Below are 23,640 nucleotides of genomic sequence, written 5' to 3' on the forward strand. Positions count from 1 at the left end.
CTCATATCAGCTTTATTTGTAAGAGTCAAAAACTGGAAGCAACCCAAAGGCCCATCAACAGGTGAATGGACAAATCACCTCCTATCCACACAGTGGAACACTGCTCTTCGATAAAAAGCAATGAACTGATACCTGCAACATGGATGAGCCGCCAAATAATTGTGTGGAGTGAAAGAAGGCAGACGGAAAAAAGAGTGCAGACTGTATGATTCCATTTCTATAACACTCTAGGAAATGCAAACTAACTATGGTGATGGAAAGCAGAACAGCAGTGCCAGGGAAGGAGGCGGGGCGGACCTGGAGTGAGGAATTACAAAGGGGTCCAGGACACTTCTGGGGCGGCTGGGCATTTCATTCTCCTGATCTGGTGATGGTGATGTCAAAACCCACCAAGGTGTACGTTTTAAATATGTGCAGTTTATCATATGTCGATGATGCCTCGGTGACGCTATTTTTAGATAAAGACTAAAAAGGTGAAGGGGGCCCCTGGAGCTGTGTGAGGAGGCCCCCAGGATGTGTGCGTGCTGTGAGCAGGGAAAGGAAAGAAAGGAGCCAACAGGAGGAACGGTAATTTGCCCGTGACTCGTGGAGGAAAAGCGCGCATCAGAATTCATTCATTCATTCATTCATTCATTCATTCAGTAAATTGGTGTTCCGAGCCCTGAGGACACAGAGGAAAATATGGTTCTTCTCCTGAAAGAAACTGGGACAAGAACCCTGACTGGTGGGTGCATCACTGTTGTGTATCTTGGCCATAAATTCGTACCATGTGTGCAGGTGTGCAGTGTGAGTGCGCCGCCAGGCTCCCCAGCGGACTGACTTCAGACAAATCACACAAACACTTTGTGCCTCTGCGTCCTCCTCTGTAAAATGAGGATAACAGTCGTATCCACCCTACAGGGCTGTTATGATTCAATCAATTAATATCTGTGTGATTCTTAGAAGGAGGCATCGTTAAGCACTCAACGCAAGAGCCATATTTGGTGCTATAATTATCACTGCTTTTATGACTAACCCATCTCAGAGACGCCCACCGAGATGTAAAGATAAATCCAGGTGCTGAGATAAATGACTGATTCTACTTGTTTTTCTGTCTCTCCTTACTTTTCCTCATTAAACATGTATTACTTCTAAAGTGAAAGTTTTAAGCAAATGCAAATACACAGATGAACAAATAATCTAGAACACTCGACAGCTCCAGTAGGTACCAGCCCACACCCCCTTTGAACAAGCTCCCTATGGGTGCTCAGCCCGCACCCTCCCTCCTTCCTCAGACAGCCTAGGAGTCTCCCCGCAAAAGCCCCGACCAGAACCTTTATCTGCAGCAGGTTCACAGGTGGGAGGTGTGAACAGAGGTTTCTCTTGGCCCCGGCTTCCTGTAGCCTTTTATGCGAATCAGACTGAGGGCATCTCTGCCCCAGGCAAGGGCTGGTGCGTGGAACAGAGAACGGAAGAATCAAAGCCATGTGGGGCGTGGTCCCACCTGCTCCCGCCCTGGCGCCAGGTGACATGAGGACCCCAGAGAGGCCCATCGTCCCCAGCAGGGGTCTTCTTCCTTACGTGGTGCCAACTGCATGCACCCTATGCCCCAGAGAACAGAGAGGGCTGCTGGGGGGGGCGGTGCAGCAAAAGGGTCCCTCAGCCCCCAAGAGGGGCATAAAGCAGCTGAGGAAACCTGGCCCTGGAGAGGCCAGGGGACAGGGGGGCAGAGCCGTGACCCATACGGGGTGGCAGCCAGGAACCTGAGGAAATGGCAGTAACTGAGGGCCAGACCCCTCCCGCCACCTGCCCCTCACACACCGCCAAACCCAGTGGTGGTTTAGGGGCAGCTTTAAATGTGCTGAGAAACCCCAGAATTAAATGAGATTATGTTTCTGCGTCCTGGTGGAAGGAAGGATTGAAGTAGAAACTAAATTCCGTATTGGAGAGACAGACAGCTCCGTGTTGCATACCCTGCGCTGTGGCCTGAGGGTGGTCTCTGTCACGGACTTATCTGCGGTCACCACTGGCTGAGGGTTTGTCTTCAGCGGATCGAAGCAGCGCGCGACACAGTGAGGAACGCGGGTGCCAGCCCCGCGGAACAGAACGGAGGGAGCCCTGGACCCTGTCTGGGCACCGGCTCTCCACCAGGGGGACAGGCGTGTGGATGGATGATGACAAGTCGCCAAGGTGCAAGGGGAGGTGAGGCCGGCTCGAAGCTACAGGAGAGGGCATCTGGACAGATCTGGAAGCATCCAGAGACCAACACGGGCATGTGAAGCCCAGCAAAGACAACTTAAGTCTAAAGGGTGGTCCCCCCACCAGAAGCTCACAGCTGAGTGAAGGGGACAAACGTCACGAGAACGAAACAAGGACGGCCTTGGGAGGGTGACCACGGAGTCCCCAAAGCGCTCACTGACGGACTCATGTCGTGTCGTGAGGGTTTCCATCCATCCTCCTCGAGATGAGAGAAGGGCCAATGCAACACGTTCCCAATAAAGCCAAATTGATTTCATCTGAAGAACTGTCCTTCATCCGGAGATTATGTCCTTCCAACTTTTCTGTTCTGAAACGCCGATGATATATGGTCGCTGGCATTTTTCAAAGTCTTACTTGGCAAAATTCAAAGTTGGCGACCCTGAACGTCCCTCCTGTTAAAAAAATTCCCGGCTCTGAGAAAGCGCTCGGTGCCGAGAAAACAGCACGATGCAGACGGGGTCTCTGACGGGACTGAGGGGCTGGGGGTCTCCTTTAGACGGGGTCTCACGGACGGCCTTTTTGGGAAGCAACATTTAAAGTGAGACCAAAATGAGCTGCGGCAGCATGGGAGCGGCTGAAGACAGAGAGGCCAGATGGAGGCGACAGCAAGAGCAAAGGTCCCGCCCGAGTGCCAATGAGCTGGGTGAGATCTTGGAACCGACCCAGGCGAAGGAGGGAGGGTGCAGTGGCCGCAGCTGGAACGGCAGGGAAGGGCCTGTCTGGGAACAAGGCAGGCAGGGGCATCTTCCCAGGGGAGACGGAGGTAATCAACTCTTCCCTGGGAGGGTTAAGATGGGGAAGGCAGGTGGGAGTAAAGGTAAAGAGGAGGGGCTGTGTGAGAGCAGGAATAGCACAGAGGACCTGGGGTGAAGAACCTGTTTAATAAGATGCAGCCCTGCCCGCCTGGTGTACCATCGGCCTAAGACATTCGCACCTGCTGAACAGGAAGGTACAGACACCTGGTTCCTCCTCTGATGCTTGCAGAGTGAGCACGGCATTTTAGAAGTCTTTTCAGACTCGCTGTCTTGTAAACCGAGTGGTTTGGGGAGCTCCCTGCCCATTGAAGCAACGGATTTCAGTACTTCAGGCAGAGGAGAGGACACGTTACCCACCAAAACAACAAAGGGAATTCTCAGCTCTGAACGGCTGGCATGATTTTTGTTAGTGTAAGCAGCATGGCCGCAGATTGGAGAGCATTTTGTTCAGAGGGAGGGTTTTCGGAATCCGGGGCCTGGGTTCCTCCTCGAGTGTGGAGAAGATGCCCCTCCGCACCCTCACCCTTTGGCTGATGCCCAGGCGGGAGGAGAATGAAATGCAGAGGGAGGGAGCGCAGGGAACACCCCTTCCTGTCCCGAGAGACTGGGGCGGGGCCGAGAGGGAGGATGGAGGTGGGCACGAGACCCTCGTCATCTCTCCCACACACACCACCCCCCAGATGGGTACCAGGAGTCTGAGACCTGAGGGTCAATGATCTGCTTCCTGGGTACCAAGGAGGAACCAAAGGCCCTAGGAACACAGTTCCCAAACTGTGCACCCAGGCACCCTGGAGAGCCTCCGAGAACTCATGAGACCACAGGATATTTTAAGTTATGGAGGGAAACAAGCAATGCTACATATCTGTCGGACCCCTGTCAGACACCACTGGAATAACAGTTTCACCGTGAGATGAGCCTACGAGCCTTTTGAGGACATCACGTCACTGTGAAGCTGAGTTTTCAGTGATTGCTGAGATAAGAAGGACCTGGAAAAAATCTGGATGGAACAGGAAGTGGGGTTGGCGGCACCCAATCTGACTCCGGGATTTGAAAAGCTGTCCAGCCCCCGATGGTCACACATATCCCATTAGTAAGTAACTGGGTAATTTAAGAATGAAATAAAAAATTATGAGTATGATATTTTCGAGCAGCTGTTGTTAGGACACAAATATTTATTAAGGCTTTTGGATCTAACTGCTTAATAAACGGAACTGTTAAGTATTCTTTGAACTATTAAGCATTCTTAATAAACGGAACTGTTAAGTATTCTTAACGGAACCGTTAAGTATTCTAGGGATGCCATAAAAAAAAAAAAGAAAATCACTGAGGCACTCGGGGTGCCAAGAACCAAGGAAGTTTGGAAACTTCTGCTCTGGAGCAGGTAGATGGACGAGACGGAGAGCAATCGTGGACGGCGGCCCGCCCGGAGCTCACGCTCAGGCTGCCGGGTACTGTTCTGAGAACTGACTTTGGAACAACTGGTTTCATCCGCTAATAACCCTCTTTGCCTTGAAGAGGAATCAGCCGCTACACAGGAGGGTGCAGAACTCTGCTGGGCACAGAGTAAGTGACCAGCGAGTGGTGACTGTTGATCATTCTTATCATTATTACCTTTATTATGGATGTGATACCCCTAGAAGGCAGGGGCACAGAGAGGAAACAAGGCCCCTGCAGCCGTTAAGGCAGTGAGGGGAGGAGCCCCCCAAGACCTGCCCCCTGGTGGACAGACACCCCCAGCGGGTGGCTTCGTGCCCCATGACCTGCGGGCCCCAGGGCCTCGGTGGGAGAAGGCGGGAAGGCTGAGGCCTCTGATGGTCAAGATGCGGAGGCCGCTTTGGAAGGGGCCTTGGAACGCTGAGAAGATAAAAGTGGACCAGCTCCACCTCCGGGGCTGCCTCCCCAGAGGCCAGATGGGCCGGTGGTTCCTGGGGCTCATCCGTCCAGCCTTTCTGCAAGCAGCACCCACGGAGCCACCCGTGGAGTGCAGGGACCCCTCCCTCAGCCACCACCAGGCCACGAGCACACACCCCTCCCCAAACCCCAAGGGGCAGGGGGAAGCGGGGGAGGGGCGCTCCGAAAGACTGAACAGGGACCCAAAACATCCAGGCAGAGAGGGGTTCCCTCAGGGGCTGATACAAGCCATTCGACTACACTCCCAGAGTGGACCTAAAATCTAGGAGCCCAGCCCTCCGCTCTCGAAAGCAAGGTCAGGCCACGTGGAGAGAAGGAGAGAAGCTACGTTTTCTGTGCGCACCCGGGGCTCAATGTAAGTGGACCGGTGACCCTGCAACACACGGGCCGAGGCATCAGAGACGGAGGACGTGAGTGAAGGTGAGCCCTGGGCCGAGCCAGCAGGGCCCACCATGGAGCAGCCCACGGCCCCGTTGCCCCAAAGGATGGGTGAGCGATTCCAAAATTCCCCAAGTCCCCAGGCTTCGGGCACCCGCCACCCCAGGGACCCGCAGCCCCCGAGGGCCCAGTGGGGCCAGGGTCAGACTGTGTGGTCCACTCGCCACACCCAGGAAAGCCAGACTGGGTCTCACGGAGAAAACGCCCAGAGAAATCCGACCACGAGGCAAACCCATCCTGCCAGAGTGCATCAAAATCAGTGTTTGCAAGATTTCTATCTGCCCCAGTTGACTTGTTTCAAATCCGAAGTGCTAGATTCCCGGTATAGTAATAGAAGGGGTATTCATAGGCGCTCCGGCTTCCAGTAAGATGCAAAAAACTGCGCTCACATTTTTCAAAGTTTATAAATAGCTTCGGAAAAGGAGCTGGAACACGCTTCTTAGTAAATACAGCTGACCCATTTTCCTCATTCTTCACCAGGAATAAAGCGACTGTTACCACGGAAAGTACAGAAGAGTCTAAATATATATTTCCTCCTCACAGGCACCAGATCAGAAGAGCAGCGTCGACACCCAGGAGGCGAAGGAGGGAGAGGCCAGGCCCCCGGTTACCACCCCGCACTCCCGAGGGCCAGGGTGGCAGTGGGTGCCTCTGGGGAGCCCACGCCCCAGGCCTGACTCTCGGCTCCAGCAGCCCTGCTCAAGGTCATGGGGCTCGGCCAGGCCTTCCTTGACCTGCCTCCTCCCCAGCAGCTCCTGTGTCCCCACCGTCTGTCTCCCCAGCTAGTAGGAAAGTTCCAGAAGGGGGACGTCGCCCCTTGGGTTCACTACTTACACCCATTCCTGGAACCTGGCATGTGGTAAGTCAACTCTATGAAATGAACGAGGAGGTGACAGGCGGGCCTGGCTGGCCTGTGCTCCCAGCGCTGTTTCTGATCCTGTCAGCCTCCATCTCGTTTCTACGCAGGAACGTACCCCAGTCGCCCCTTCATCTGCGAAGCTGCAAACCAGCTTGCGTGATGGCCTCGGAGGGGGTCCTTGTTTCTGATGACTTCCATACCTTGAGAAACTGTTTTTCCCCCTCCTTTTGGCAAGAGCTGTAGTATGAAACAATTACCCACCAACCCAGCAGGTCTCAGTGATTCGGAGAGAAAGAACGAGGCCTCTGGGCAGTCCGTGGGGAAGGTTAAGCGTGTCTGTCCATCCACTGCTCTGTGCCGGGTGCTGGCGCCTCCGCAGGCCCACGGGTAGGCGTCTGGCCAGCTTCCCCGGGAACTCATTCACGGCCCCCATGCTTCGCCTGGCGCTGGTGGAAGAGAGGTCTCAGAGGGGCTGCGGGCTGGGCAGAAACGCAAAGCCTTCCCCGCTGTTTTCCCAGGAGTCACAGGGGATGCGGGGGACGGGTACATGATGGGGCAGCTCTGCAGGACCTCCTGGGGACGGCGCCTGTCACCCTGAGCAAACAAGAAGGTTCCCCCCTGAGGCTTCAAAGGACAGAGGTCTCTGGGGTGCCTGCCACCCAAGCAGGGAGACACACGAACAGACACACAGCTCGTGGGGCGGAGGCCAGGGACACCCCAGAAGGCTTTCATGGGAGCCGGGGTCCCTGTGGAGGCAGGACACTGGGCCAGACCCGGGCGGGGCTGGGGGATCACCTGGTGTCCAGTAACTAGGAAACGGTGACGGACATGGACTTCCTGCCCCAGCTGACCCTAAACCCCCCGTCTGGGCAGCTCATCCCCACGGAGAGCAACCACGCGGGACCCTCCCCAGGCTGGTGGAAACCTATCTCCCTGCCCCACCTGCTCGCACTTCACCCGGTGCGGCTTGAACAGGTTGCCGGCCCCGTGCTGGGGGCTGGGCTGTGGGCGTCCCCACAGGGCCTGGCCACATGGCTCTGGGGTGGCCTGCTATCCCTCCTCACCTCCCTGCAAGCCCTTACAGACCTCCCGGACGGGGAGCTGCAGAGCTGAAAGCCAGCAGCCCACGAGCCCACCCCGAGCAGAGGGATTTAATAAGGGTCTGCTGTCATCCCTGTCCACGCTCTGGTCCCGACACGGTGACACGAGGAGGCCCCCAACCTGATCATGGATACTCGGGGGCTCAGGCTCGCATCCCCCACACCTCTGCACACCACTGGGCCTGCGCACGGCAGGTGCTCAAGCAGGGCTGCAGGCCGCCTTCTTATAAAGAGTGAGCGCTTGGAGTTCTGCGAGTTTACGCTGTATTCCCGAAGTCTCTGTTCTTTATCAGTTATTTCTCTAGATTAACTTTTTAATTCATCATCTCGCTTATGATCATCAAAGAGCTTAACTGATACTTATTTGATGGAATCTACCTTATCTATGAAATTTACTACTTCAGAGAAGTGCAAGCAGCGACCAGCAAGCGGAAACAGCCCCCCATCACCAGAGAGCCACCTGCTTTATCCTCCACCAGACTTGTTCCTGGAACAGGTAAGGGGAGGGGGGATCTAAGGTCCCAGCACCCCAGATTAAAACCTGGCTCTCAGGGGAACTTGGGAGCCATGGGGTGGCTTTAGAGCATGTCAGCCATCCCTTTGGCATTTCTCCCAACAAGAAGGGCATGTAATTCCCCCCTCCTTGAATACAAGCTCACAGAAGCGATGCTATGTGACTTCGTGAAGGCAACACAGCTTCCCCTGGGTTCCCCGTCAGGACTCGCACCTCTAGGGCCCACGTGAGAAGTCTGGCTGTCCTGCCGCTGCCATGGAGACCACACAGAAGGAGGGAGGCCCAAGGAGCCCCCCGCTGCTCTGCCCCCAGTGGTTTGCGTCTTCCCAGACACGGAGTGAGGGGCCCTCCAGACGACTCGGCAGCACTGGGACCCCGAGTGAGGGCCCCTGGCCCGGCCCAGCCGCCGCCAGAACCAGGAGAGGTGATAATAATAAAGGATTCTGCGAAGCCTGAGGTGACTTGTTATGAAGCCAGAATTAGCTGGAACGATACACAAGCCTTGCTGGCCATGGGGCTCTGGCCAGACACCTTCCCTCCTTTTGCTCGCCTGAAATGAGGGGACTGGGGACCAGGAACAGATTTTTGCCGGACTTTTCTCTTGATTTTAAAAAAACGAAAGACAAAAAGAAAAATCAAAACAAAACAGGTATAATGGAACAAATTCTTCATAAAGCTAAACTTATTCCGTTTGAGAAATACTCTTTATATTGAAATTATGTCCCTCTTATATTGCTGGTATTAGAATATTCTTCCACTTATGAAATGATGATATAGTAGCTGGCCTCTGGCTTTTAATGGCCTCACTTGGTCAAATTAAAACTTTTAAAATTTGACCAGTCTGTGACATCCAAAGTCGGGGATCCACCTGGCCTCAGATCACTTCCATATCTGATAGGCCGTGATTTACGAAATTCCCTACAGAAAAGGGGAGCTACCTCTCCTTCCGCCAAATATACTCCACAAAGCCCTGCCCCGGCTTATCAGCTCAGACACCTGGCTCCGGTTTAACATGGCTCGTTGGTCACCCAGAGTCGGTCCTTAACAGGCCTGTAAGCCCTTCCACCCGAGGCAGCCCCCTGCCTCAGGCCCCTGGTGTGCCCACCCCGCTTCTGGGGGTGCCCACTCCTCCCACCGGGCCCTGCAGGGCTCCAGGAACCCTGAGTGGACGAAGAGCCTGAGGCTCAAGCAGAAAGAATTCCTTCAAATCCCAGCGAAAAGGGCCTCGCTTCCTAAGCCCAGCGCCTTCTCCAGCAGCATCTGGCCCATCCGAGGCAGGGCGGCTCGCCCCAGAGAGAAACACACAAACCTCCAGAAAAGGGTGTCTGTCAGCAGATCTGCACTTTCCAAAAACAGCGTGTTTCCAGGTCACGGAACAGAGAGACGCCAGCCAGAAAAACGCTGTGGGCTTGATTTCTGAAACGGTGAAGCCGCCTGGAAGCGTCTGGCCCTCTGGCCTTGCAACCCGGCCAGGTTCACATCCTTTTCTCCCCTGCATCAAAGGGTCTGTGGCCATGGAGAGGGAAGGTGCACATCCCTCTAGCCATGGGACGACGACCAGGGTGTCACGGCAGGATTACTGGGCTGGAGCGTTTTCTAACCCTCACGGCATCGGCCACCCTAAGGCACCCGGGAGCCGGCAGCATCCCTCCCTTTGCCCAAATCCAGGTGTGCGGTGGCCCCAGGCTGAGGCCCCTGGGGGGAGTCCAGGCTTCCCTGGGATGGGGTGTGGGCAGGACAGGCTGTGTTGATGGCTTCCTGACGCCACATAAATACCACTTTGAAGCCACCACAGTATTTCTCGAGCACAAACAGTACAGTAAAGCCGAGACATTTATATGCAGTTGGGAGACATTTATCCTGTGACAACATTCTATTCCAATGACTTTTCTATTGCCACCAATGATTAATGATGTAAATTCTGTCACTTGGGATGATGGATGCAGGGCGGCTAAGGGGCCTCGCATAGATTACCCAAACCCCGGCTTCCCATGGGCTCCCAGGACAAAAGTGGCCTGGGCTTCAGTCAAGCGTAAATGTAAAGTTCTTTCAGATTAAAAGAGCAGGCTTCTCGTCCAGAGCGGCCAGCTCAGGACTGGGGGAAAGGCTCCTCTTCCTCAAACATGTTTTCTCTCCTCGGCGTCAGGGCTGCTCCATGAGCTCCAGTCAAGAAGTGCATAATTCTTTGCAAAGAGGAGCTGGGAAGGCCTTCGCCACAGCAGGAAAGTTAGAGGCAGGCGAGCAGGGCCCAGGGGCTCAGGGGGTCTGGGCCCCCAGGTGCTGGGTCTGACGCAGCCCCACCAACCTAGGTCCCAGGCAGACCGAGCTCCTCCCTGCTTCTCTGCTGTGGTCCTGCTGGGCCACCTGGTCCAGTGACCCGCGTCTTCTCCCAGGGCCCCAGGGTCTCTGAGGTCCTGCCATTGTCCTGCACCAAAGAGGGCGAACGTCCCCCTTGAGAAGGCCTCGCTGCTACTGCTTGGCGGTTCTCCCTCTGTCTCCCCTTAAATGCTGTGTCTCTGGGGGGCTCGCTGAGGCTCTCCTTCCCTCTCACTCCGCTGCGCCCCCTGGGGGCTTCTATCTACTCCCCGGGCCGTAGCTGCTGCTACTCCCGAAGCTGTATTTCCCAGGCGCTCCTTGATTCTGAGCTTTACACTCAGATCCTACTGCCCGCGGGTGTCTCCTAGGGGCCTCAAACCACAGGGTTCCGTACACCCCGGGGTCCCACGTGGCAGTGAACGCGACCTCCTCCAGCCCAGCAGGCCAAGACAGAAGCCCTGGAGCTGTGCTGGCTCCCCTCCGGCCCTCACCCTCCAGGTCGGACTGATGACCAAGTCCTACAGAGTCCTCTCCTTAACAATGTCTCGAACCTGTCACTTCTCTCCCACTCTGGCCCAGTTGTCACTGAGATTAATGGCAGCAAGTTCAGGGTCTCTGAACAGTTTTCCTCACGTACGGTCTTGCCACCGTGGCCCTTCCTCCGAGCAACAGAAATCGCATCAGCCGCCCGACCCGGGCCCCCCGGTGTCTCCCCAGGCTCGTCACACACGCTGGCCACCGCCGTCGGGGCTCCGCTCCGCCTGGGGCGGAGACAGCTCCAGCACCCCGACCTCTGCCTCGCTCCACGCTGCACACTCTCTGGACCTCGGGTGGTTTCTCGGCCACGCCGTGCTCTCTCTGGATGCCACATCTTCACGGGGTAACTCCACCTGCCTGGAACAATTCCCTCTCCCCTGCCCCCTTCACCTGCGACCTCCTGCTCAGCCCCCAGGTCTCAGCTTAGCCATCGCTCACTCAGAGAAACCATCCCTGACCCCCCCACCAGAGCACACGGGCTTTGCTGCGGGCTCCAGGAGTGGTCTGTGATCCTGTCCTCCTACCCCCTGACACACCGCCCCCTCCCCACGGGGTGAGCTCGGGGTCCTTGTCGGTCCTGGTCATCAGCACTAGGCCCGAGCACTTCACACGGCGTCAGCGCAGAATAAGCGTCCGTTACAGGGTTGCTCAGTGGGGACACCGAGTAGGGAACCTCTCTGCATGTTGGGCATCTCCCCTCCCACCCGCCCTTGAATGCAAAGTCCTTGAGGCCCAGAACTCTGACAAGTTCGTTTCTGGACCCCTGGGGAGCCCGTCACAGGTCTTGCACAGAGTAGGTGTTCAGAACATGTTTACGGAGAAACCAGCAGAGAAGAAAGAAAAAGACCTCATATAAAAAGCCCAGGGAACCTAGAAAAGCAGTCGCCTCATTCATAAGGCAAAGGCTTAAAAGTTTAAAGACGGAGAGAAAATGGATGTGCAGTGTGCAGCGAGCATGCGGGCCTGTAAATCAAGCCGTTGTAAATGCCGCGGGGAGAGCGGCTCGGTTTCCCTGCAGAAACGCGGGAAGCAGCTGTAATTCAGAGGTAAGGCGGGCCTTACAGGAACTCGTGGGTCTGGATTCCTGGCACTCCTAACTCAATTTGGCCATCTCTCTCAGCGTCCTTTCTTGGAAAACAGATGCGCTTTCTACTTTGTGATGCCTGGGAAAGGCCTGGCTCTGCGCTGACAGGTGGGGGAGCCCCAGCCAGGGAGACACCCGGAGATTTCTACTGTCCTGGGGATTCCCACCCGGTGGCAGGAGAAAGCACAGAGGAAGAACACAGACACACTGTGTACCCCGGTCCCCTTCTCGACCCCTTCCCAGGCAGCGTGGTCACCTCCGAGGCAGCTGGGCCTGGGAACAGGAGGGCGTTCACAGGACGTGCCCTGGAGGCTTGGGGGCTCCACTGCCCACACCCAGCGTGAGGGACCCACCAGAGAGCAACCGGCCACAGACCGAGGTGGGGAGGGGGGCATCGGTCCCACGCCGGCAACTGGGAGTGGCATGATGCTGGGACCAGACTCTTGTTTGTAGGGTGGAGGGCTACCCCGCCTCCAGACCCCGACCTCAGAGAAAGGCTTGGTCAGCAGCAGGGCTGCCTGTTCGCTTCCTCAGCGACCGTGGACATCACTGACTCTATCCTCCTCCCCAGACCAGCGCCTCCCACCATGCCAGTGACCACAGCTGCTGGGGGGGGCCAGAGGCCCACGGCTGCCTCTGGCTCATTCGCCACGTGGGCCCTCACGCCCTCCACGGCACACCACCTCCTCTCGCCCCCAGGCTCTGCCCGTGGGCCTGCCTCCAGCAAAGAAAGTCCAGCCCTCCCTCTCCATCCAGGTTGCGCTGGGCTCCCCCATCTTGAAAAGCAAGGCTCGCTCAGCTCTCTTCTCCCCATCCCCCCTCCTCTGGCCACTCCTCACCTTCTTGTGAAACTTCTCAAACCGCAGTCACACCGACACCTCACCTCCGAATCAGGAGGCTGGGCAGGAAAAGAACTCAGGAGCAAGTCCCCAAGAGGACCGGACAAAGGAATTATGAGATGCAGAAATTCTGAGACCTTCGAAAACTGCTACATTTCCTAGTTGACTGAATGCACATACCCCACTACAAAAATTATCTTCCAAGTCTGGTTTTTAGGTTCCCGGAGTAAAAGAAGTGAAAAATCTAATTTTTGAAACCTTCATAAATATGTGCATTTTTGTGGCTAAAACTACCTAAATGAATCCACTTTTGCCTGACAAAGTAGAGGAATCCAAAGCTCCTGGATTTTAAAAGTTTCCATTAAGGCAGCTTTTCTTTTTTCAAAAAATAGTGACTAGAAAAATAAATCAGAAGGCTTCATGAAGCCCAAGGCCAACAGGAGACAGCCAGGACGAGGCTCCCTGACAAGTCCAGCAAGCCCGAGCAGGGCTGTGTCTCCTACTTTTCTTATTTCTGAAGCAGCTCCGGCCAAAGGCGTGCCTTTGAATCGTACAGAATTAGAATTCGGCTGTGGTTTTTTTCCCAGGCAGTACAGTATGTCTTCATTGGTGCTACAGCAGGCTCGTAAATTAAGATAAAAAGCTGGTGAGCATGTGGGCGCCAGCGCGGCAGGGAGCTGCGCGGGGTCGCCACGGCAGAGCTGCAGCAGCTCCGGGTGCAGGAGGCGGTGGACTCTGTGGTGAAGAGTCTGGAGAGAGAACATCCGGAAGATGCAGGGCCTCACGTTCCGGTGCAGCACCGGCTGTTGTGAGGACGACCAGGCATCCATGCAGCAAGTGCACCAGTGCATTGAGCGCTGCCATGCACCTCTGGCTCAAGCCCAGGCCCTGGTGACCTGCGAGTTGGAGAAGTTCCAGGACCGCCTGGCCCTGTGCACTATACACTGCAACGACAAAGCCAGAGATTCAATAGACGCAGGGAGTAAAGAGCTTCAGGTGAAGCGGCAGCTGGAGAGTTCCGTGACCAAGTGTGTGGATGGCCACGTGAACCTCATCCCAACCAAGACCAAGAAGATGAAGGAGTCTCTCTCGTCCATTGGGAAATAGCTGTCTGCTACTGGCCATCGGGGCTGAAGGCAGGAATCTATTTAAAAAGAGGAACGGGGATTTGGGTTTTCTAAGGAAAGTTTATGAATGAGGAAATTAAGGATGGCAGCAAGTTTAAGGACTATGTCACTTGCCTCTGGACACTGGTTCTTTGTGTGTGAATCCTAGAAAGTGAAAAAACCTGGTGCTAAAATTTGGGTCAGAGATAGCACAGGAGAGTTTCTGTGAGGCTGAATTTCATGTGGCCAGGGCTTATCCCGGCAACAGGGAGTCTCCCTTGCACCAAACCAGAGCCCTCCAAGGTACCAGATTTTCTTAGTACACAGATACCAGCAGGCTGGCAGGTTCACCTGACCCGCCTATGAGCTGGTGGGGTGTGAGGAGAGCTGTTTCTGTTCGTTGCCAGCCTCCTGTTTGTCTGAAAGATCACTACAACATGTTCCACAAACTGGAAGTAAAACAAAATCCAGGAGGGTCACTAATTTAGAAGGGGAAAGGGGGCCTCTGGGGCTTTGTTTTGCGTGGTTTTGTTTTATGTACAAGGGCATGAAGCTACTTTAAGATGTAGAGTTGGGGGAGGTAGTTTGGACAAAAACTTTGAAAAGGTCCTTGCGGATATTCATTTCTGGCCGTCAGGATGTGCACGCGCATTTCTTAAAATTCTCACACATGACATCTTTCAGCCTGGAGACCCTGCAAAAACATAAGAAGCGCTATCACACTGGCAGGGGAAGCAAACCTCCCCTCTAACTGGCAGCCGTGATGAGCCCTGAGGCTGTCTGCAGCAGAGTCAGCAGAGTGACAAGACAGTCTTGCAGTGACACTCACACTTGAAGGGAAAGGGGATTTTGACTGTGCTGTATGCTAGTATTCAGGAATGAACAGCGAAAGAGGAATTGTTCGCTGCTTATTAATTAAGAGAGTTATGAAGTACTGGCTTTGGAAAAATCTGGTTTCCATAAAACGAAATAGAATGAAAGCCTAAACCCAGTATGCTTACTTTGTCCCCTGTAATAACAGAGCTCTGTTGAAACAATCCCTTGGCAACATGAAGGTCAAAGGAGAAAAAGTCAGCAACTCAGGGGCGAGCTGTGACTCCTTTAGAGCAAAAAACGGGACAGCCCCCCGTCACCAAATACCGCTTGTGTGACATGCATTGTTCTTGCCGCAGTTCAGGCACCTTATCGTTTTATTAGGGACCTTGTTGCGTTTTTACCAACTTATTACTTGATAACATAGCCTGTCTGTTTGCTGTTTCAAGACTGTGACACATTTCCCTAGTGGTTTGGTTTTAAAAATAAATAAGACTTAATTTTTCTTCAAAAGACAAAGCTGGTGGGATGGAGACAAGAATGTGTTCCTGAGGAGGGGAGAGAAAGCAGCAGAACACTGGCCCCAGAGTTGGTGGCTCTTGGCACCTCCCTGGCTAACAGGGGCTCCCCGTTTCCTCAGACCTGCTGAACTAAAAGCCCCGACTTCCGCAAGCCAGGCCTAAGCGGGCTGCATCTCAAAGAGGGAAAGGTCTGTGACCCAACCATGCACCTGTGCCACCCTCCCTATGGGTCTGCCCGGGACCAGGCGCTGAGAAGAGACTGAGAGCACCCCATGTGGCCTACAACTAGTACCACTGGGCAGAGGCCACGATAAATGGCCATGGATGGCCACTAGCTAGGCCATCCTAGCTAGTAGCTCTGTGTGTGAATTGCTCTGCCTTAATTCAAGTGCACATTCATTTACTTGAGAATTCAGTACTTGTTAAACGTATCAGGTGCTGTCCTAACACCAGAGGCACAACAGTGGAAAAGCCCTGCCTTCTTGCAACCTACATTCAACTGGGGGAGGCAGGCAGCAACCAGAATCCCTCAGAAATGATCAAGTGTGATTATGCTCAGCACCCCCACAGGCAGTTTAGACCATCTGACAGAGACCCTTGCCCTAGTGCAGGGTCTTTGCCCCCTCTCGAGATGCTGACATGAACCCTGTGCTCCAGACAAAACGGACTATTCATTTGCCTCCAAATCCATCCTTGCCTGCTCCCATGCCTGCATTTGTGCTATTCCTTCCCCTAGGAAGGGCCCCCTCTTTACCTCTCAAACACCCTACTCTGCCTTCAGAACCAAAACCCATGCCACCTCCTCTGTGAGTCTCTCCTGGTCCCCTCCCCACATCTCCCTCCTCTGCACGTTCCTCAGCTTGGTCTCCAGCATGGAGTGCGGAGCCCGGCACAGCACAGTTTGAGGGGCTCACACAGAAATGCTCATCCATAAAGCAACTTAAAAACACTCAGGAAGAGAAAGAACAGCATTCAGGGTAGGAAACAGTTAGTGGAAGCTTCCAGGAAGAAGCTGACCTGAGTCTCTGCTGGAAGAAGCTAAGTGGGGTGAAGGAGGAGCAAGGTACTCTAGGCAGGGGCCAGCACCTGGCCAAAAACTCCCGGGGATCAAGCAGAATGCCTCCCTTGCCATGACTGCACTGTGCTGGGGAGGGCACCCCAACAAGGATGGGGGGTGTGGGGAACCCCAAAGGCAAGTGGCTCTGGGGGGACCCACAGGCTCCCCAGCAGTGCAATGAGCAATCTGATGGAGCCAGTGTCCAGCTGTGTGGGACTCACAGGTGGGGGGGTGTAGGGGACTCAACCTCCCCAAGCATCTGAGAGGATGTGGCGGCCAGAGCAAAGATGAGGGCTCCAATCTAGAGGCCAGGGGGAGAAACTGGCCCCAGAAGTCCAACCCCTCCTCCATGGCCTCTGTCCCCAGGAACGTTCACACATAGAGAAGGAAGGGTGGCACTTAGGCCCTTTCAGAGAGGGGGAACTGAAGCATAGATAACGTGACTCACTCAAGGTCACGGCACACTGACGGCAACCTGGGTAGGTCACACCTGTAGCTGGACGGGGTTGCTGGGGAAAGCAGCCCAGCGCTGGCGTTACAGGGCGTGGGCTGGGTTCAAATCCTGCCTCTGACTTACCAGTGGGGTACCTTTGGGCAGGCCACTTAACCTCATGGAGCCCAAGCTGCCTTCCCTGCAAAGTGGGAACAGAAACGCCTCCCCAGCTGCCTGACCGGGTAGTGGGAAGTATTCTGTGACCCATGTATGGCAACTGGCAGTGGCCTGGCTCAGCCCAGAGTGGCTACAACAGAGTATCCCCTGCGCACTGGGGTCAAGTCTTCTGCTGAGAGGGAGACAGTGGGGACCACAAGGGAGCTGGGAGAAGCTGTCAGCCAGGAGGACAGGTGCTGGGAGGACTGACCAAAGGGACCCCCCCCCCGCCAGGTAGGGCACCCCCTGCAGAGGGAGAGCGTCTCAACCCAGCTGGTCACCAAGTGGAAATTACGAACTTCTCCACTGCGGCAGCAGAAATACCAAGGTTATTTTGAAAAGTATAAGAAATGTTAATTCCCTGGGGCTCTTTATGTAAAGATAGACTAGAATCAAGAGGATGGAGTGGCTCCCAGGAAACTGACAGGAAGAGAGATGCACTTTAATATTTCATTAGTGTCCCATTAGCAAGATAACACACGTTTTCACACTTGGTGACTTCTTGGGAATAATGTCTTATTCAGAAACAAACGGGGACACCACTGCCGCTTACCCTGCTGGCCTGCGAAGCATGCTGCAGCAGCCAATCGGAAAGGACTTGACCTTCAGGGTTATGGCTACCCCAGCCAGTGAACTCAAGAGTGTGTGACTTCCTGGGAGGCTCCAGATGAAACCCAAGCAACTGGGGTGAAAAAGCAGGGAGGCAAAGCCTTTCCTATGCTTCTCAAACCAGGCTTGTACTGCTCACCCCTCCAGGCCGCCCACCAACTGAGGGATCCTAACACCCTGGCCATCGCCTCTGGCCCTACAGTTACAGCTACAGGGGAGGGCAGGGGAGGGGAGGCAAGGGGGCAGGGATTCAGGAAGATAAGGGGTGGGGTGTCCTTAGCTACCATTGTGCAAATCACTGTCACTTTCACTTGCTCAGCAAATATGTACCAAACACCTAGCGTGTGCCAGGAATAAGCTTGAGGCTGGGCACAGGGCAGGAAGCAGACAGAGAGAAGTAATGAAGTTTGAGGGTTTACGTTTCACAGCAGACCCAAGAGGCAGGCTCGGTGTTCCCATTTTTCAGATGATGAACATAGCTCAGGGAAGTTAACTGCCCTCCGCAGCTCAAGCCACAGACTCGGCTGCCTGTCCTTACAGCCGGAGGCAGGGATGCGGTAAAGGGAGGGGCCTGGCAGCAGGGCTCTGGGTCCTGGACCTGCTCTGCCCTTGTTGGTCTACCTTTCGGGGCATTTAGAGATGACAAAACACACGCAAAGACTCTGCAGATGAGCTTTGTTTCCAGGCTTTCAGGTGTGTCACTAAGGTCTTATTTTCTGGATGGACGATAATTGCCAGCAGGTGGGACAATCGCTCAGCCCCCCTCCTCCCCGTCGCCCACGAGGGCACGAGGTGCCAAAGAAAACGAGCACAGGCAGGGCCCTCCCAGCTCAGAGGAGCCACCTTCATTCATGTGGCCTCCCGGGCACCCCAACGCCCTCCAGGGACCGCCTTACGGACTGCACTTCCTGGTCCTTAACAAAAGTCATCATCTGCGTCCGGGGAGCAGAGGGCATCTGGCCTGCAGGGACACCCTCCCCATTTCCCTCTAATTTGGTCTATTAATTTAAAGCAAAGGAAGCTGCCAGGAGTGGTGCGCACAGGGGATGGCTGTGAGGATGTAATTAACGCAGCTGCTCCAAACGCAAGGTGATGCCTCATCAACTCATTAGCAGGTGTACAGCAATTTAGGATGACAGCCTGGAGGACGGCAACGGGGACACGCAGCCACCTTTCAGGTCCGTGCCTCGCCCGCCACTTCAGTTTCCTGGCTGTCGAGCAATGACAAACAAAGCTCTCCCAGCAGAAGGCTCCGAGCTGCCGGAAGCCCAGCAAGAGGTGCTGGTGCAGGAATAGCTGGCGGCCTGGGGGCCAGGCCCAAAGCACCCCGGACCCAGCTAACCACAGGGTCCCATGCAGAGACCCACTAGGGGACAGGAGAGCACAGATCCAGCTTTTTTTTTTTTTTTTTTTTTTTTTTTTGCCGTACGTGGGCCTCCCACCGCCGCGGCCCCTCCCTCCGCGGAGCACAGGCTCCGGACGCGCAGGCCCAGCGGCCACGGCTCACGGGCCCAGCCGCTCTGCGGCACTCGGGACCCTCCCGGAACGGGGCATGAACCCGCGTCCCCTGCACCGGCAGGCTGACCCTCAACCACTGCGCCACCAGGGAAGCCCTCAGCTCCAGCTTTTAAATACTTCCCCATTAAAGAGTCAGCGTGGGTTCCTGACCCTGTTCGCTGCGCTCTGCAAACACAGGAGACAAAGATGGACCAAGAGGACGTGGTGGCCTTCCCAAACCACGACCTGCTGGAGGGACACAAGTTAAGCAGAGGGCTGCTTCCAAACATCACATCAAGTCATTTTAGCATTTTCCCTTCAAGAAACAAGACCAGCTAACCTATAAGGGAAAAGAATCTGAAAAAGGATAGATGGACAGATACATAGATACATAGATAGATGGATATATACCTGAATCACTGTGCTATACACCTGAAACACGTTGTAAATCAACTATACTTCAATTTAAAAATAAATAAATAGGGAGGGAGATGCAAGAGGGAGGAGATATGGGGATATATGTATATATATAGCTGATTCACTTTGTTATAAAGCAGAAACTAACACACCATTGTAAAGCAATTATACTCCAATAAAGATGTAATAAATAAATAAAGTGGGGGGAAATATAAATAAATAAATAAGAAACTGAATGAAGAAAAAGAAAAGAAACAAGACCAGCATTTCTCCCCACTTCCAAAAAAAAAAATATATATATATATATATATATCTAACTGGCTTCATCTTGTAAGCCTCAAATACAGCAGAAACATTTCAGCAGAGAGGGTTAACCCTGCAAAGTTATGCTCCAGCCTGGCTCCAAAGAGACACACGGGTAGTTTTGGGCCACCCAGGTGACTCTACCCATGCAGAAGCTGGAAGACAACTGGGGAAAAAAGAAGAAAAAAGGTTACCATACTGGTGTGTTGAGATGACAACCCTTCTTTTCTCTCCCAGCAGGTCGCCTAGGTAAAGCCCTTGGCGGCTTTGGAATCACCTGGATTGTGAACTTCAATGATGACCCAGCAGAAGAAGATACACAAAGTGTCCCTTCGATCCCTGAGCAGCCACCTGGGCCCCAAAAAAGTTAACACTGCTTCAGCACATCTGCTCCACAAGGGCAGTGAGGGGGTGTGGCCAGACCCCAAGGCCCAGTCACGATACAGATAAAGCCAAGAGCAGAGAAGGGACGGCTGCAGACCCCACAATGGCACATCGTGAAAGGCCCACGGACTCGGGGACCACTGAGCGGGATGAGGTTAGCTGCTCAGAGCTCGAAACAGGCTGGGCCGCCCTCAGGGTGAAGAACAGAGCAGATGCAGGAAAACTTCCTTGGTGTTAGGGTAACATGGGAGGGAGGAAACCCAGAAGCCGCCATCCCCTCTGAGAGCTGAGCCCGAAAGAACCAGACCCGGACAGCTCACTCGGGAGCTCTCCACAAGTCTTTTCGCGCACACGTATTAATTTCACCCGGGTCACACTCACGATCTGAGGTCACCCCAGGGAGGCAGGTGGGTGCACCCAGGCCTCACCTGTCACAGGGCTGCCTCTGGCGGGCCACCCCACCTGCTGCGCTTAGACCCACATTACAAATGAACAGCTCTACAGCCGCACCAGCTCCTAGGAAGACTAGAGCCTTCTCTGCCCCAGCGTTCTCTCCGCCTCGCACACAACTGCAGCTCTGCCAGGTATAGCTCAGTCCTCAGCTGTGCCAACTGACCCAGGGGTCTGCTCTAGGGCCCCACCTCAGGGTGGAGACCACGTTCACCTGGGAACTGCGCCCCTGTTGGAGAGGCCCCGGGGCCCAGCAGCCCCGAGGCGGGCCCTTTCTGGCTATGAATTTCCAGATGGTGGCTGTTCCCGCCCCGCCCCAAGGGGCCAGCAGCATTTCTATGATTTTTGCTTAGAAAGAAGAGTTAGTCGTATTTCTCTTCCAAATGCAGCTGGAACAGGGAGGCAAAACTGACCTTTCACACGTATTTTGCATTAATTCAGAAATACTCTATCCGAATAAAGAATATGAGGTGACTTTACTTCACGCACCCTTTCATCTAAATTATTAAAAGCCCACATATAATACTTCGGACGACCAAAGCAGACAAATTTTTTCTCTTAAGGCAAGGAAATCCTCATTTTCCTGGAGAGTAAAAGAGAACGTGCAAGTCAGCCTGCTTAATCCTACCTGCCTCCACTGAAAAAACAGAAAAGGGATTAGGATGTAAAATGACCAGGATGCTTGTGGTTATTATTGTACTTCACCATGTTATTCTTTGATTCGATGCCTTTTAATTAAATTTAAATTGATCGAGCAGTTTCAGCAATGATTTCTCAATACTCATGTGTGATTCTGAAGATGCTAGAATCTAGCTAAATTAATACTTCACGCTCACCTGCCAATAACAACTCCTGGTGAAAAATTGCACATTCAGGAGGCTGGCAAAGACTGTCCCACTAAGTAGTGCTGGGAGGACGAGGCAAGGAGCATCTCAGGACAGATTCCCAGCTACCTGTAGAGTCTGGTCTCACAACATCGTACACAATGCCTCGTGAATAGTATTTTTATGAAAGTTGAATCAAAGCGTATTTTTAAAAATTTTATGTCCACCTTCCCAACTCCACTCCAAGAAAATAAAATGGATGCAGATTTTGGTTCACGACTGTGAACTCAGACTGTGCCAAACCCGGAGAAGGGTGACAGGACCAGTGTCCTAAGAGGCTTGAATTTATGGGGAGAATCAGGAGGTGAGCAAGTTGCCAATTCGCTGACACAAAAACCTTTTCTTGGGGAAAATGCACTGAACTTTCTTTCAGTCTGCTTCTTGAATACTCTAGCTTCGCATCTGCAGTGAGCTGCAAAGTGTCCTGTGTGCCAGGAAACAGATAAGCTGTGGGTAAAAGGGCTGCATGGTGGGAGCAAGAAAGAAGCACCGGGACTTCCCTGGTGGCGCAGTGGTTAGGAATCCACCTGCCAGTGCAGGCAACAGGGGTTCAAGCTCTGGTCCAGGAAGATCCCACACACCGCAGAGCCCGTGCGCCACAACTACTGAGCCTGCGCTCTAGATCCCGCGAGCCACAACTACTGAGCCCACACGCCACAACCACTGAATCCGTGCGCTGCAACTACTGAGCCCACGCGCCACAACTACTGAAGCCCGTGCGCCTAGAGCCCGTACTCCACAAGAGAAGTCACCGCAATGAGAAGCCCGCGCACGGCAACAAAGAGTAGTCCCCGCTCGCCGCAACTAGAGAAAGCCTACACGCAACAACAAAGATCCAACGCAGCCAAAAATTAATTAATTACTTAAAAAAAAAAAAAAAAGACAAAAGCCCCGGCCATCCACCTGCGCAGCATGGAGAGCAGCTGGGAGTCCTCCACAGATGCCAGGCACCCACTCTGCCAGGCTCGGAAGGCCAGGGGCCACAGTGGAGGTTGGGCATTAAAAACCCCTTCCTGTGCCTTATCTCCAGGGAGACGGATAAGACGCAAGGAGGTGGTGCGTGTCAGGCAGCTGAGGCGCCTTGAAGAAAACCAGCAGACACACAGGGTGAGGGGTGCTCTTCGATGGGGTGACAAGGGGAGCCATGTGAACGGAGCATCTGAGCAGAGCTGAGGGGAGGAGGCATGGTGAGAACGGTCTGGGGTTCCAGGCAGAAGGAACACAAGTACACAGCCATCAAGAACACAGGAGCTGAAGCCAGACCACCCGAGGCCCGGAGGTCATGGGCGGGCTCCAGATTTCACCACAAGCGTGATGGGAGCTCAGCTGGGCTTCGCGCCGGCTTCTGTTTGGGGGCAAGCGCAGAGGGCAGGCAGGCTGGCTCTCTCTCTCAGAAGTCAGGGCCACAGTCCCTGCCTGGGTGGCTGCCCATCCTGTCAGGCTGTACCGCTGTACAGCCTGTACCCAGTACCCGCTGCTCCCCCTCCCAGGGCCTTCAGTGTCTCGCAGGGAAGGGACCGGCAACCCAGGGAACCATGCCAGCTCGCTACCTGGCAAGAGTCACATGAGCCCCGGGAGGTGCCCCAGCTCCGGAAGGTCACCTAGCGGCAGTTTGGACAAGGCCCAGGACTCCTGCCTGGCCTTCGTTCGAAGCTCACCCCACAGCAGGCTTCGCCCGAGTTCCTGAATTAAGCTGCAGCGTCCCACTCTCGCCCTTCAAAACTTCTGCGCCCCTCCCACGAACCTGGGGACCCAGGGAGGTGGGCGGCCAGGAGGCGGAGGGTGCAGCAGCTGAGGCTGCAAGTTGGTTTGTCCTGTCTCTTCGCAGCGAGCGTTCCCAGAGGTCAGGGACTGTGTCCCCTCCTCCGTCCCAGGGCCCAGATGTCTGGCAACTCAGCAGATAGTGAAGGCGGACGCTGCTGCTCAGGCCAGGACAGCCCATGACTCTTACTGTTTCTCCAACTCAAGGACGCAGTGGAAACCACACACTGGAGTTTTAAAAAGCAAACAAACTGCAAAGCACTTAGAACAGACGAATCACAAGTATTTAAATACTGAGGCCTAAAACTGACGTCTCCACTTCCTCTTCCAACCCCAGGGACGGCAAGGCCGAGTCCCGGCTCAGACGGCACCGACCTCCTCGCGGTCACCTCCGCTCTGCCTCCGTCACCCGCAGCTGCTCAGCCTGGCAGGTTTAAACTTCACTGAAATGCATATTTTGACTTACTGAAGAAACTTGCGTTGCCGCAGGCAAATAATAGCTATGAGAATATTTCACATAGCACCTTCCTCCCGCACTCCCTTTAGGGAAAAGACTGCCGCACTCAAAAATGAGGGGGAGGGAAAATAAAATGAAAAA

General features: G+C 54.3%; 1 protein-coding gene and 1 pseudogene across 3 annotated transcripts in view; one reads left to right on the plus strand and one right to left on the minus strand.

Annotated features, from left to right (window-relative positions):
- CAMTA1 (calmodulin binding transcription activator 1) overlaps positions 1 to 23,640 on the minus strand; it is an 893,482-nt gene that overhangs the window by 747,358 nt on the left and 122,484 nt on the right. The gene's annotated exons all lie outside the window — the stretch shown is intronic.
- On the plus strand, positions 7,030 to 13,698 carry LOC132516482 (protein FAM136A-like; annotated as a pseudogene).

Source organism: Lagenorhynchus albirostris, chromosome 2 (genome assembly GCF_949774975.1).
Source record: "Lagenorhynchus albirostris chromosome 2, mLagAlb1.1, whole genome shotgun sequence".
In the NCBI taxonomy this organism is placed as follows: domain Eukaryota; kingdom Metazoa; phylum Chordata; class Mammalia; order Artiodactyla; family Delphinidae; genus Lagenorhynchus; species Lagenorhynchus albirostris.